At 45.5% G+C, this 15,949-nt stretch overlaps 1 pseudogene; it reads right to left on the bottom strand.

Annotated features, from left to right (window-relative positions):
- Nucleotides 1-15,949, bottom strand: part of LOC115173761 (receptor-type tyrosine-protein phosphatase U-like) — a 271,130-nt pseudogene that overhangs the window by 29,180 nt on the left and 226,001 nt on the right.

Here is a 15,949-nt window from a genome sequence, read left to right on the forward strand (position 1 = left end):
CAAATCCTCCAGCCATGGGCATGGTCCCCTCATCACTCTTGGCTATAAGGGAACGTACGCACGGGCACGCGCACACGCACACACCACTCATTCCATTCCATAAGTGCCATGCCACACAGAGAGGACGGGAGATGGATGACAGTCGCCATGCAAGAGTGCAGTGACCCCATTCCCATCCTTCCCATGATCCTCTCTGCTACACTGTGTGTGTGTGCTTCCTGTCTGTCTGTCACCTAGGCAACCACCACCCTCCGCCTACAGCGAGCAGACAGCATCACATCAAGCAGTGTGAAATTCAAAATGGAGGAAAAAGAACTGAATAAAAAAATACTTCTCTCTCATGCTCCCCACCACACTTAAACCATGACAAAACCAATCACATCACAGCGTCGCAACATGATGAGATGGAAAGCAAGTTGCCACATGAAGGAAAGCCAAGAAGAAAGCCAAAACAAAGTTGGCAATCTCTCCCTTTACAAGTTCTCTTCTTTCACAGCAAGTTGGACCCCCTTCAGACCAATCTAGTTTTGGCCCAGTAGATAGCCCACTATGTGGTTGAAGATTAGCCCAATGCTGTATGACAACGTATGTGTGAGAAACATCAAACAGAATGTGATACAGGGCAGAAAACAGGTTGAAACCAGTGATGTTATGTTCAGGCTCTGGCAGTGCGGAGTGTTTCCTGTGAAGCCCCTTAGCTGTGTCTCATCTGAGTGAGCAGTGCTGTAAAGTACTTAAGTAAAATACTTGAAAGTAATACTTACGTCGTTTTTGGGGGTATCTTACTTTACTCTATATATATATGTTTGACAACTTTTACTTTTATTTCACTACATTCCTAAATAAAAAGAGTACTTTTTACTCCATACATTTTCCTGACACCCAAAAGTACTCGTTACATTTTGAATGCTTAGCAGGACAGGAAAATTGTCTAATTCACACACTTATCAGAGAACATCAATGGTCATTCACCACTTGTTACTTAAAGTCTTTTCTATTAAGGTATCTTTACTTTTTACTCAAGTATGACAATTGGGTACTTTTTCCACCACTGGAGCTGAGTGTGTGTATCTGTCCTGGCTTTGGCCCTGCATGATATATCTGCATGGGTCTCTACTGCCTTAAGGGCATATCTGAGCTCTAGCTAAAAGTAATTAACTATATAGGGAATAGACTGAGACCTCTGAGGCTCTGGCCAAAATAGCACACTGTATAGGTAATAGGGGGCCATTTAGGATTCAACCTTAGACTGTGCTCCTTCCCATTGTTCCTTTGTGCGATTTTCTGATGGGGACAGGTGTAATATATAATACAAAGTTCTAACGGCTGGTTCTGTCTATTGGGACAGACTTGCCTGCAGTAAGACATGCTTTGTGTCATCTCTGCTGTGATGGGGGACCAGACAAACCTCATACAACTCCTTTACTCTAAGTGAGTCTAGTATGGCTGCAGATGAGAGTGAGTATAGTGGTGTAGCCAGAGCAGGTTTGGCTATAATTAAACTTGGGGAGCAGATGGTGCCTAGGGCATGGGGGGGCTCATAGAAAGAGAAATTAGAAAGTGGTGGAGCTATGGAAAGGGGGGAAGGGAAGTAAGGGGGTACGCAGAGGGCACAGGGTGAGCGGGAAGATAGATGGAAAAGAAAGAGAAGAGAAGCAGGTGTACTTACTTCCCTGTTTATCCGGATCTAAGATGTCCCAGAGGTTAAGAAAAGAGGAAGGAGAAAGAGAGAAAGAAGGAAGGAAGAGCAAGGAAAAATAATTATTATTGAGATTAAGAACAGGGGGATAGGAGAGAGAAACCACAGGTAAGAGAGAGAGAGAGAGAGAGAGAGAGAGAGAGATTGTTTCATCATGCCTCACACACTGTTGCCATGGCAGAGGTAGAAACCAACGTTTTTTTCTTGAACTTCTGTAGTTGTTGTGGTCATGGAACACTAAGTGAACAAAACATACTCCACTACACCCAACTCTCCTCCTCCTATCTAGTCAAACCCAAGCCCCACCATCCATGAAAAACAGTTAGGTTAACCCAAATCCAATGCCAGACAATGTGCTGCTTTCCCATTGAACCTTTCTGAAGAATGGCGAAACGGCAGTGGACCCTAATTCCACCCCTCATCTCTCCATTCACCCCTCCATTCCTCCCTTTCTCCTACTCACATGAATAATTTAGTATGGCGTCTGGGGGTGGGTATAGCCTAGCGGGATGGCTAGTCAGGGGTCCTGCCACAACATGCAGACAGTGGTTGTAGACAGCCCTAACAATGTCACAGGTTTCCTCGCAAGGCCCATATGCTAATTAAACTTTCAGGTAGAGCTAGAGGAGGGTGGACGGAGAATGGAACCAGTGTACTCACAAAGGGCAAGAGGGGGTGAACGGCAGAACACTCTCCATGAGCTCCAACACAAACACATTTTCCTTCCCTTCCACCTCAACCTGCTGAGTCAGCGCACATTTGACCTTTATTTTTCTGTCAATTTTAGCTTTTCTATTCTGTTCCATTTCACTTATTCTTACATCTCCATTTCTTTGAGCGAAGGGAGACGAATGCAGTCGAACCCTATACGTTCTTTCCTGCTCTCATTGTGCACTTCACTGAACGGACTGTGTTCAACAAAGATAAATAATTGCTAAAAGAGTTTTTTGTGAACGTCACCTTTATGTAACCTGTACTGCGTGCGTATTAAGCAACGCCTCCGCGTATGCACACACACACACACACACTCACTGCTTGGCCCTAGCTCAAGCACACAAGTGTATATCCCTCCAACACTAGCTACAGTACTATCTGTTCAGCTTTGACACAGAGTTGGGAGAGAAGTGTCTGGGGTGAGGTATGAACTGGTACTGGGCTTGGCTAAGCCTTCCTGGATGAGACTCACTGGAGCGGAACAGTTGAGATCACAACTAACTGAACGCCAGATGAACGGGATCAGGCATTTGATGTCGTCAGACAGACAGAGCGATGTCGCCGCTCGGAGTCGACTTAGGAGAGCTTTTGGACGAGTCGTCAGCCGTCACAGAGGACACAGACACTCCTAGCTTATAGGATCTTAAGGATCTTATAGGATCTTATAGGATCTGTGGTGTGCTGAGACGATGTCTATCTCAAATCTATTCCAGTACCCCCAGGGATACAGGGACAAAGCCAGGTTGAGGGGACCATCCTCTTTAAGTGGATTATCCTCACTCACAGTGTACTGGCCAGCCAACTGAGGCAAGCCCAGAGAGGGTTGTTGGACAGACTACCTGTACACACACAGTACAGTGGGAGTCTCTGACTGTCACATCCTCACACACTTTGACGGGTTGTCCCTGTAGACTGGAACATTGGCTAGACATCCTTAGACACAGGAGGTTGGTGACACCTTAATTGAGGAGGATGGGCTCATGCTAGTGAACTGAAGTGGAATCAGTGGAATGGTATCAAATACATCAAACACATGGTTTCTATGTGTTTGATTACCATTCCATTCGCTCGGTTCCAGCCATATTATCAGCCGTTTGTGGCCAGCCTACAAACTGCTGCTGGGTAGACAACATTACCAAGAGTTCCTTCCTGTCTCAAACATACATACAGCTACTGGGAGAGACTACATTACACAAGAGTTCTCTCCTCTCCTGTGGCCAGTCTACAGACAGCTGCTGGGAGAGATTATATTACCACGAGTCTATCCTCCTCCAGTACTTCTCTAGCACTGGGCCAGACACACAGCTTAAAGGAACACTCAACCATACAAAGATAAAATTAGAATATCAGGACGTCTTCCATGTGTGGCGAGAGACTAATCTCTGCAGCAGTTGTTGTCCACACAGCTACTCAACATTGCAATAGAGTAAAGCCAACTCCCTGTGCGCATGCTCGAAGCTGTGGATGCTCAGAAGTGCAGCCTCTACATCGTAAGTCCCTCTGCAATATATTTGGTTCCCACAGCTGATCATACGGCTGAGTCTCAGTTTATGGAGCAAACTGTGGGCAGAGACAGTAAAGAGTGAGGAGGAGGAGGCGAGTGAAGATGTTTGCAGATGTTACAGAGGGACAGAGAGAAAGAGAAAGAGAGAGAGAGTGTAACTTACGTCTATGTAGTTGGCATTGCCATAGTCAGAGTGGGGTCTCTAGGAGGGAGTGTAGCTTGACTCGATGACGATCATCTACAGGGGAGAGTTCATCAACAATACAGATCATCAACAGGGGAGAAATCATCAACAGAGAGATCATCAGCCAGAGAGATCATCTACAGGGGAGAGATCATCAATGGGGGAGAGATCATCAACAGGGAGAGATCATCAACAAGAGAAATCATCTACAGGGGAGAAATCATCAACAAGAGAGATCATGAACAGGGGAGAGATCATCTACAGGGGAGAGATCATCTCCAGGGGAGAGATCATCTACAGGGGAGAGATCATCTACAGGGGAGAGATCATCTACAAGAGAGATCTCAATAAGAGAGATCATCTACAGGGGAGAACATCATCAACAAGAGGATCATCAATAAGAGTGATCATCTACAGGGGAGAAATCATCAACAAGAGAGATCATCAATAAGAGAGATCATCTACGGGAGAGGATCATCAACAGGGGAGAGATCTTCAACAGGGGAGAGATCATCTACAGGAGAGAGATCATCTACAGGGGAGAGTCATCAACAGGGAGAGATCATCAACAAGAGAGATCATTTACAGGGGAGAGATCATCAACAGGGAGAGATCATCAACAGGGGAGAGATCATCAACAAGAGAGAGGGACTTTATGTCAGATTTATTTAACCAGGAAGTATTTTCGATGTATATTCTCTTTTAAGGGACACTAACAAAGATGTTCAACAAAACAAAGATTTTTAAATACGCGGTTGTCAATAGCAATTGACTGAGGACATGTTATAATTGGTACACTAATTTGAAACAAAGTTAACCTCTACGGGCCACCGGGGGCAGTATTGAGAATTTTGAAAAAAATATGTGGCAATTTTTTAACTGCCTCCTACACCAACTCAGAAGCTAGGATATGCATATTATTAACACATTCGGATAGAAAACACTCTGAATTTTCTAAAACAGTTTGAATGGTGTCTGTAAGTATAACAAAACTCATATGCAGGCAAAAACCTGTGAAAAATAGATTAAAAAAATGAGAATTTTGTGACTGTACTATTAGTGTCATTGTTTTAAAGATACCACAGTGAGAAAGGATTCAGTTCGCAACTCCTACTGCTTCCACTAGATGTCAACGATCTTTAGAAAGTTGTTGGAAGCATCTGTGATGAATACAGATCCGAATAAGAAAGCTTACAAGTTGACACGTCACTCACTTCATTTTTTGCGCCCTGCGCATGAATCTGAGAAGAGTGCCTTTGTCATTATCGTTTATTCTAGACACTTGATAGGTTGTGTGAAAATATTACTGATGTTTACTGATGTTTCACGTTTAAAATGGACCAAAAGATTAATGATGAACAACGTTTGACATGTTTAAACAAACGTAAATAGATTATTTACTAGGTTTTCTTTAGCTTTCGACGTGACTTTACACTGCCCACCTCATTTTGTGGGAGCCTACTGAACGCTAACTATTTGGCACATAAATTTATGACTTTGTCAACAAGAAACACACATTTGTTCTGGACCTGGGATCTCTGGCAGCGCCTTCTGATGGAGATAATCAAGGTAAGGGGATATTTAGAATGTTTATTATCGATATTAGATGATGCTAATGCTAACGGTTATAGCTTAGCTTAGCTTAGCATATATCAGCTTATTGTTGTTCGCATAGTACCCAGTTTATGCAAAATGTGATTTCCCAGTAAAGTTATTTTGAGATCTGGCCATTCGGTAGCAATTACGAGATGATAATATATATTCTCTTGAATGACAATATTATTAATTTTACCAATGTTTTCGAATAGTAATTCCGTGATTTGTAATGCTGGATTCACTGGGTGCATTCGAGCCGAAAAAAATTCTGAATTTCACCGCGACTGTAAATGCTGTTTTTGGATATAAATATGAAACTTGATGGAACTAAAAATCGCATGTATTGTTAACATAATGTCCTATGAGTGTCATCTGATGCAGATTGTCAAAGGTAGTGCATAATTCTAGTAGTTTTCTGTCTGTTGATGCCCTTCTTTGAATTGGCTAAACATTACACGCTAGCTATTGTCACTGTACTCCTCCTCACATAACCTAACTTTACTGGCATTCTCCGTTAATGCTCTGAAAATCGGACAGCGTGGTTAGATTTAGGAAGATCTATCTTTTCAAATGGAGGAAAATAGTTGATTATTGATTTTTTTTGAAATGATTACTCTTGCAGTTTTGAAATTCCCCGCCATGGTCACATGACATGAATCCCAATACCGGGCTAAGATCGGGATAAGATCCTCAACAGGTTTTAAGTTACAGTAGCTTTCCTGCAAATGTTCTTCCATATATGGCATACCACTCCATTCCAGAGCGAGGGTCTGAACGGAACTTACGCCCCAGCACAACTGTCATGTCTCCCTTTAGTCTTGTCCTTCTTCTTGGTGACATCCCATCCATCAAAGAAGCTCTGAGAAGAGAAGGAACAAGTGGTCACAAAGACAGTGAGATATGGTTAGCATACAGGTGAAATTCTGTCATCAGCAGATTTAAACAGCATCAGATTCAAATATCCTTTCAGTTTTATTACCAAATCTCCACTTAGTTTTACCACTTAGCTTAGCTACCCAACTTAGACTGTTACCCTGAGGTTCTCTGAGTAACTTGGCCATCATATTCACTGCTCGTATTTCTGTCATGACACATCTATGAGAGAATGGTGAGGAGAAGAAGAGGCTAAGAGAGATGGATCTGGCCTTGAGGAGGAGGAGTAGAGGGGAGAGGACCTGAGGAGAGGAGGAAGAGGAAAGGAGAGTGGAGACGAGGAAGAGGAGAGGAAGATAAGGAGAGGAGGCCGGGAAGAAAGAGGAAGGCATTCAAGAGTTAAGAGGAGGAAAGGTAGATAGGCGAGCTTGAGTCTCTCTCATTACCTATGCATTGAGAGTGCTTCTGCTTAAAATCCAAGTGCTTTATAATACCTTGGTGTTAAAGTGGTACATTTGTGACAGATGTTTATGACACCATTTTCACAATCTGGCTGCACAGCACGATAGGAGCTATTGAATCTAAATCAACGTTATGAGAGACAGAGAGAGAGAGGAGAGAGAGAGAGAGAGAGAGAGAGAGGAGAGAGAGAGAGAGAAAAAGAATGACTGAGTGAGTGAGTGAGTGAGTGTGACAGACGTGTTTGTTGGCGGTAGTGTCCAAGTCACATCACGTTCATGGCGTAAGTCAAACTTATATCCTGGCTGCTTTGCCGGGCACATCCAGGCGCTCCAACCCTAGCTTACTAAATCCCTCATCAGCGCTGGCCCAATCCCAGCATGGGATCAGCGTGGGGCGGCCGGTCCACCTACAGCCCAGGGACAGTGGCAGCATGCTGATCAGAGGATTACACCTGCGCCTCACTCCTACACAGGTAATACTATGCCTAATCCTGCTTTAGAGAAGACATGATACCTCTCTCTCTCCTTCTCTCTCTCCTTCTCCCACCAACACACTTTAGAGCAGAGCCTGACTCAACACTGAACCAATCCATAGACAGACTTTCTTTAACACGCCACTATCATGCATAAGGGTCTCAGCTGCTGATTGGTCAGAATGGAATTCTCTTTTTTTCTAGCAATGTTCTTTATCTCCCCTGAAGCCACGCATGACTCCAACACCATCAATTAAGCTTGCTGACGACACGACGGTGGTAGGTCTGATCACCGGCGACGATGAGACAGCCTACAGGGAGGACAGTGACCTGGCAGTGGCAGTGCCGGGACAACAACCTGTCCTTCAACATCAGTAAGACCAAGGAGCTGATCGTGGGCTACAGCAAATGGGGTGGCGAGCACGCCCCCATCCACATTGACAGGACTGCAGTGGAGCGGGTCGTTCATCAGGGTCCCAAATCACTACGGACTTAAAATGGACAACACAGCGCGACAGTGGCCTCTTCCACCTCAGGAGGTTGAAAAGGTTTGGCATGGGCACTCAAATCCTCAAAAACGTTGTACAGATGCACCATTGAGAGCATCTTGACGGCTGCATCACTGCTTGGTATGGCAACAGCACCGCTCTCGATCGCATGGTGCTACAGAGGGTGGTGCGGACAACCCAGTAGATCACTGGGGTCGAGGTCCCTGTCCATCCAGGACCTTTATATCAGGTGTGTGGAAAGAAGGCCAGGAGAATCGTTAAAGACTCCAGCCACCCAAGCCATAGACGTCTGCTTCCGCACGGCAAGCGTACCAGGTGCATCAGGAGAATCGTTAAAGACTCCAGCCACCCAAGCCATAGAACTCTGCTTCCGCACGGCAAGCGGTACCAGTGCATCAGGAGAATCGTTAAAGACTCCAGCCACCCAAGCCATAGACTCTGCTTCCGCACGGCAAGCGGTACCAGTGCATCAGAGAATCGTTAAAGGATCTCCAGCCACCCAAGCCATAGACTCTGCTTCCGCACGGCAAGCGGTACCAGTGCATCAGGAGAATTGTTAAAGACTCCAGCCACCCAAGCCATAGAACTCTGCTTCCGCACGGCAAGCGGTACCAGTGCATCAGGAGAATCGTTAAAGACTCCAGCCACCCAAGCCATAGACTCTGCTTCTGCCGGCAAGCGGTACCAGTGCATCAGGAGAATCGTTAAAGACTCCAGCCACCCAAGCCATAGACTCTGCTTCCGCACGGCAAGCGGGTACCAGTGCAGTCAGGAGAATCGTTAAAGACTCCAGCCCCAAGCCTAGACGCTGCTCCGCACGGCAAGCGGTACCAGTGGCATCAGGAAGAATCGTTAAAGACCCAGCCACCCAAGCCATAGACTCTGCTTCCGCACGGCAAGCGGTACCAGTGCATCAGGAGAATCGTTAAAGACTCCAGCCACCCAAGCCATAGACTCTGCTTCCGCACGGCAAGCGGTACCAGTGCATCAGGAGAATCGTTAAAGACTCCAGCCACCCAAGCCATAGACTCTGCTTCCGCACGGCAAGCGTACCAGTGCATCAGGAGAATCGTTAAAGACTCCAGCCACCCAAGCCATAGACTCTGCTTCCGCACGGGCAAGCGGTACCAGTGCATCAGGAGAATCGTTAAAGACTCCAGCCACCCAAGCCATAGACTCTGCTTCCGCACGGCAAGCGGTACCAGTGCATCAGGAGAATCGTTAAAGACTCCAGCCACCCAAGCCATAGACTCTGCTTCCGCACGGCAAGCGGTACCAGTGCATCAAGTCTGACACCAAAATGCTCCTGAACAGTTTCCATCCCCAAGACAACTTTTTGCACTGCCTCTATGCACACTCACACACACTGACACTCCAACACACACATAACATGCACACACATTTATATGGACCTACACACACGCACCACACACACACATACAATATTTTTTTATGATGCTGCTACCCTGTTTATCATAAATCCTCATGCCTAGTCACCTTACCCCAATACATATATATCTATATCGATCCAGTATCCTTGCACATTGTAAATATGGTATTGGAACTGACCCTGTGTATAGCTTCTTACTTTCTATTGTTATTATTTTTATTTCTTGTGTGTTTTTGTTCTACCTTATATTATTTAATAGTACTACACTGATATTGATTACTGCACTGTTGGGTTTAGAGCTCTGGTTTGTAATGACATCCTTTCAACCAGTTTTGCCTGCTGGATTGAAGCCCTGAAGATAGTCAAGAGGATTGGACCTAACCTGACAGTCTAACCAGTGGTTGTAATCTGGTTATGGCTATCTGACATCAGCCTCGTTCTATCTGAGACAGTCCAGAAATCCTGTAGCGCCAGTCCAAAAAACCTGTAGTGCCATTTAAAAACTCCCACAGTCCTTTGCAGCATGCATGATCAATGGCCGCCTCGGCAGCCCAGTGGGAAATAAGGGTTATGAAGTCCTACAGCTAGTATCACACTGATACACATATCACACGCACGTATGCGCACACACACAAACACACACACACGCACACACCCCAGTCGCACACTGATCTCTCCTTCATCTCCTTTATTTCTCCAGGCGACAGACTAGGAGCGATGGAGGGAGCGAGACGGGAGGAGCGGAAAAGCGATGGAGAGTGAAAAGCGACACGGTATTGATTTTAGGAGGGGGAATTTGTTGGGCCCTTGGGGGTGGGATTAATGAATCGAAAAGCGCATCTGGAAATCTGGAGGTTTGGATTCGGGTACAAATACAAGCTAAATGCTACTGGGCGAATAGAGGGACTTTGTAGTAAATCACAAATAGAATGAAAAAAAGTTACTTGAAAGCCATTTAATTAATATACTCTTGGTAGACACAGAAAAAGATCTGAAAGAGAGATGAGCAGAATAAAATAGCTTTACATTGAGAGATGGTATCAAACAGCTACTGGAGGTTTACGTTGACTGCTGCTTATTAAAATAAGCTTCCAGCAGCAGCCTACTGAACACATAAGCCATTGGACTCAGAGATGAGAAACTGTATTTAAAATGCCTTCTGCCTCCAAAATTGCATCATTAAATCCCAAAGGATGCTACGCCCACATATATTCTCTCTCTCTCTCTCTCTCTCTCTCTCTCTCTCTCCTCTCTCCTCTCTCTCCTCTCTCTCTCTCTCTCTCTCTCTCTCTCTCTCTCTCTCTCTCTCTCTCTCTCTCTCTCTCTCTCTCTCTCTCTCTCTCTCTCTCTCTCTCTCTCCTCTCTCTCTCTCTCTCTCTCTCTCTCTCTCTCTCTCTCTCTCTCTCTCTCTCTCTCTCTCTCTCTCTCTCTCTCTCTCTCTCTCTCTCTCTCTCTCTCTCTCTCTCTCTCTCTCTCTCTCTCTCTCTCTCTCTCTCTCTCCCTCTCCATCCCTCTCCATCCCTCTCTCTCCCTCCCTCTCCCTCCCTCTCCATCCCTCTCACCTCATACTCCTGTTTGAAGCCATATCCCTCCCCAGTCTTCATCTGGTTGATGTGTTGTAGGAGGTCTGCCACCCTGACCGCGGGGTGAAGTTGACCTGTGTGGTACGGAGAGCTCTTCCTACGACAGTGGCGTCGAGGGGAACCACCCAACAGGCTGCTGGACTCGTTCACTGAACTCCTCTGTTCGTCTAGAGGCGACATACACATGCATGAGCATGGCACGCAAGCAGATACACATGCACAAAGATGGATACACAACCACAGACACAAAGATGGACACAAACATACACACAGACACATTAACCATTACACAACCTCACATATGTTACATAAGTGCCAGTATTAGTGGCTACATGTTCTTTTATTAAAGCACATGGCTGAAGGTCAACCTCCACCTGCTCAACACAACACCCACTCAACTGACAGATCAAGGAAGAGCTGGTATCACAATGAAGACATATTGTACAGTCGTGGCCAAAAGTTTTGAGAATGACAAAAATATAAATTTTCACACAGTCTGCTGCCTCAGTTTGTATGATGGCAATTTCCATATACTCCAGAATGTTATGAAGAGTGATCAGATGAATTGCAATTAATTTCAAAGTCCCTCTTTGCCAGGCAAATGAACTGAATCCCCCAAAAACATTCCCACTGCATTTCAGCCCTGCCACAAAAGGACCAGCTGACATCATGTCAGTGATTCTCTCGTTAACACAGGTGTGAGTGTTGACGAGGACAAGGCTGGAGATCACTCTGTCATGCTGATTGAGTTTGAATAACAGACTGGTAGCTTCAAAAGGAGGGTGGTGCTTGGAATCATTGTTCTTCCTCTGTCAACCATGGTTACCTGCAAGGAAACACGTGCCGTCATCATTGCTTTGCACAAAAAGGGCTTCACAGGCAAGGATATTGCTGCCAGTAAGATTACACCTAAATCAACCATTTATCAGATCATCAAGAACTTCAATGAGAGCGGTTCAAATGTTGTGAAGAAGGCTTCAGGGCGCCCAAGAAAGTCCAGCAAGCGCCAGGACCGTCTCCTAAAGTTGATTCAGCTGCGGAATTGGGGCACCACCTGTACAGAGCTTGCTCAGGAATGGCAGCAGGCAGGTGTGAGTGCATCTGCATGCAAAGTGAGGCGAAGACTTTTGGAGGATGGCCTGGTGTCAAGAAGGGGAGCAAAGATGCCACTTCTCTCCAGAAAAACATCAGGGACAGACTGATATTCTGCAAAAGGTAAAGGGATTGGACTGCTGAGGACTGGGGTAAAGTAATTTTCTCTGATTAATCCCCTTTCCGATTGTTTGGGGCATCCGGAAAAAGCTTGTCCGGAGAAGACAAGGTGAGCGCTACCATCAGTGCTGTGTCATGCCAACAGTAAAGCATCCTGAGACCATTCATGTGTGGGGTTGCTTCTCAGCTAAGGAAGTGGGCTCACTCACAATTTTGCATAAGAACACAGCCATGAATAAAGAATGGTACCAACACTTCCTCTGAGAGCAACTTCTCCCATCCATCCAGGAACAGTTTGGTAACGAACAATGCCTTTTCCAGCATGATGGAGCACCTTGCCATAAGGCAAAAGTGATAACTAAGTGGCTCGGGGAACAAAACATCGATATTTTGGGTCCATGGCCAGGAAACTCCCCAGACCTTCATCCCATTGAGAACTTGTGGTCAATCCTCAAGAGGCGGGTGGACAAACAAAAACCCACAAATTCTGACAAACTCCAAGCATTGATTATGCAAGAATGGGCTGCCATCAGCCAGGATGTGGCCCAGAAGTTAATTGACAGCATGCCAAGGCGGATTGCAGAGGTCTTGAAAAAGAAGGGTCAACACTGCAAATATTGACTCTTTGCATCAACTTCATGTAATTGTCAATAAAAGCCTTTGACACTTATGAAATGCTTGTAATTATATTTTAGTATTCCATAGTAACATCTGACAAAAATATATAAATATACTGAAGCACCAAACTTTGTGAAAATATATATTTGTGTCATTCTCTAAACTTTTGGCCACGACAGTATGTACATGTTGATGGGCACGGTGGAATATTTTTATTGAAAGGGAATATTTTTATTGAAAGAGGTCGTTTGAGAAGAGAGAGAGAGAGAGAGAGAGAGAGAGAGAGAGAAAATACAGTATATTGATAAAAGCAATCTGAAGGACTGAGAGAATGAGATGGATATTGACATAGAAACTCTAAGATGGCGCCGAAGAGGATGGCTGACGTTTTACATGCTCCTAACCAACTGTGCTATTTTGTTAGTTTTTTTTGCGTTGTTTGTAACTTATTTTTTACTTATTTTGTACATAATGTTGCTGCTACCTTTTCTTATGACCTAAAATAACTGCTGGACATCAGAAAAGCGATTACTCAACTCCAACTGGAAGAAGCTTTTTCCTTTAGCGAGTCCGACGAGAAGGATATACTGCTTTCCTGGCAACAGGCCCAAATCCCCGACATTTGCATGAAGAAAAGACGGAGAAAAAGGGGGCGCAGGTCGGGCTGCTTTGTAAGAATCCGTAGGCGAACAAGTAAACTCCCACTGCCATCCATTCTATTGGCTAACATGCAATTATTGGAAAATAAAATTGATGACATACGATTAAGATTATCCTATCAACGGGACATTAAAAACTGTAATATCTTATGTTTCACTGAGTCGTGGCTGAACGATGACGCGGATAATATAGAGCTGGTGGGATTTTCCATGCACCACCAGAACAGAGAAGCTACGTCTGGTAAGAGGAGGGGTGGGGTTTGTGTCTATTTGTCAATAACAGCTGGTGCGCAATGTCTAATAGACCACACTATCTGTAGACCACACTATCTACCAAGAGAGTTCTCATCTATATTATTCGTAGCCGTCTATTTACCACCACAGACCAATGCTGGCATTAAGACCGCACTCAACCAACTCTGTAAGGCCATAAGGAAACAAGAAAATGCTCATCCAGAAGCGGCCGGGGACTTTATTGCAGGCAAACTTAAATCAGTTTTACAAAATGTTTACCAGCATGTCACGTGTGCAACCAGAGGGAAAAAACTCTAGACCACCTTTACTCCACACACAGAGATGTATACAAAGCTCTTCCCCGCCCTCCATTTGGCAAATTTGACCATAAATCTCCCTCCTGATTCCTTCTTACAAGCAAAAACTAAAGCAGGCAGTACCAGTGACTCGCTCAATACGGAAGTGGTCAGACAACGCAGATGCTGTGCTACAGGACTGTTTTGCTAGCAAAGAATGAATATGTTCCGGGATTCATGCAACGGCATTGAGGAGTATACCACCTCAGTCATTGGCTTCATCAATAAGTGCATCGACGACGTCGTCCTAACTGTGAACATACGTACATATCCCAACCAGAAGCCATGGATTACAGCTAAAGTTGCCACTTTCAAGGAGAGTGACTAATCCGGATGCTTATAAGAAATTGCACTATGCCCTCAGACGAACAATCAAACAAGCAAAGCGTCAATACAGGATTAAGATTGAATCCTACTACATCGGCTCTGACGCTCGGCAGATGTGGTAGGGCTTGAAAACTATTATGGACTACAAAGGAAACCCAGACGTGAGCTGCCCAGTGACGCAAGCCTACCAGACGAGCTAAATGCCTTTTATGCTCGCTTCAAGGCAAGCAACACTGAAGCAAACATGAGAGCACCAGCAGTTCTGGATGACTGTGTGATAACACTCTCGGTAGCCGATATGAACAAGACTTTTAAACAGATCAACATTCACAAAGCCGTGGGGCCAGACGGATTACCAGGACGTATACTCAAAGCATGCGCGGACCAACTGGCAAGTGTCTTCACTGACATTTTTAACCTCTCCCTGACCGAGTCCGTAATACCTACATGTTTCAAGAAGACCACCATAGTCCTTGTGCCCAAGGAAGCAAAGGTAACTTGCCTAACTGATTACCGCAATGTAGCACTCACGTCGGTAGCCATGAAGTGCTTCAAAAGGCTAGTCAAGGCTCACATCAATAGCATCCTCCCAGATACCCTAGACCCACTCCAATTTGCATACCGCCCCAACAGATCCACAGATGATGCAATCTCACTCGCACTCCACACTGCCCTTTCCCACCTGGACAAAAGGAACACCTGTGTGAGAATGCTGTTCATTGACTACAGCTCAGCGTTCAACACCATAGTGCACACGAAGATCATCACTAAGCTAAGAACCCTGGGACTAAACATCTCCTCTGCAACTGGATCCTGGACTTCCTGATGGGCCACCCCCCAGGTGGTAAGGGTAGGCAACAACACGTCTGCCACACTGATACTCAACACTGGGGCCCCTCAGAGGTGTGTACTTAGTCCCATCCTGTACTCCCTGTTCACCCACGACTGCGTGGCCAAACACGACTCCAATACCATCATTAAGTTTGCTGATGACACAACAGTGGTAGGCCTGATCACCGACAATGATGAGACAGCCTATAGGGAGGAGGTCAGAGAATTGGCAGTGTGGTGCCAGGACAACAACCTCTCCCTCAATGTGAGCAAGACAAAGGAGCTGATCGTGGACTACAGATAAAGGAAGGCCGAGCAGGCCACCATTAACATTGACGGGGCTGTAGTGGAGCGGGTCGAGAGTTTCAAGTTCCTTGGTGTCCACATCACCAACAAACTATCATGGTCCAAACACAACAAGACTGTCGTGAAGAGGGCACAACAAAACCTTTTCCCCCTCAGGAGACTGAAAAGATTTGGCATGGTCCCCAGATTCTCAAAAAGTTCTACAGCTGCACCATCGAGAGCATCCTGACCGGTTGCATCACCGCCTGGTATGGCAACTGCATCCCACATCCCTGGTGCCAAGCTTCCTGCCATCCAGGACCTATAAATTAGGCAGTGTCAGAGGAAAGCCCATAACATTTTCAGAGACTCCAGCAACCCCAGTCATGGACTGTTTTCTCTGCTACCGCACGGCAAGTGGTACCGGTGCGCCAAGGACCA

The sequence above is a fragment of the Salmo trutta genome, chromosome 34 (assembly GCF_901001165.1).
Source record: "Salmo trutta chromosome 34, fSalTru1.1, whole genome shotgun sequence".
Lineage (NCBI taxonomy): Eukaryota > Metazoa > Chordata > Actinopteri > Salmoniformes > Salmonidae > Salmo > Salmo trutta.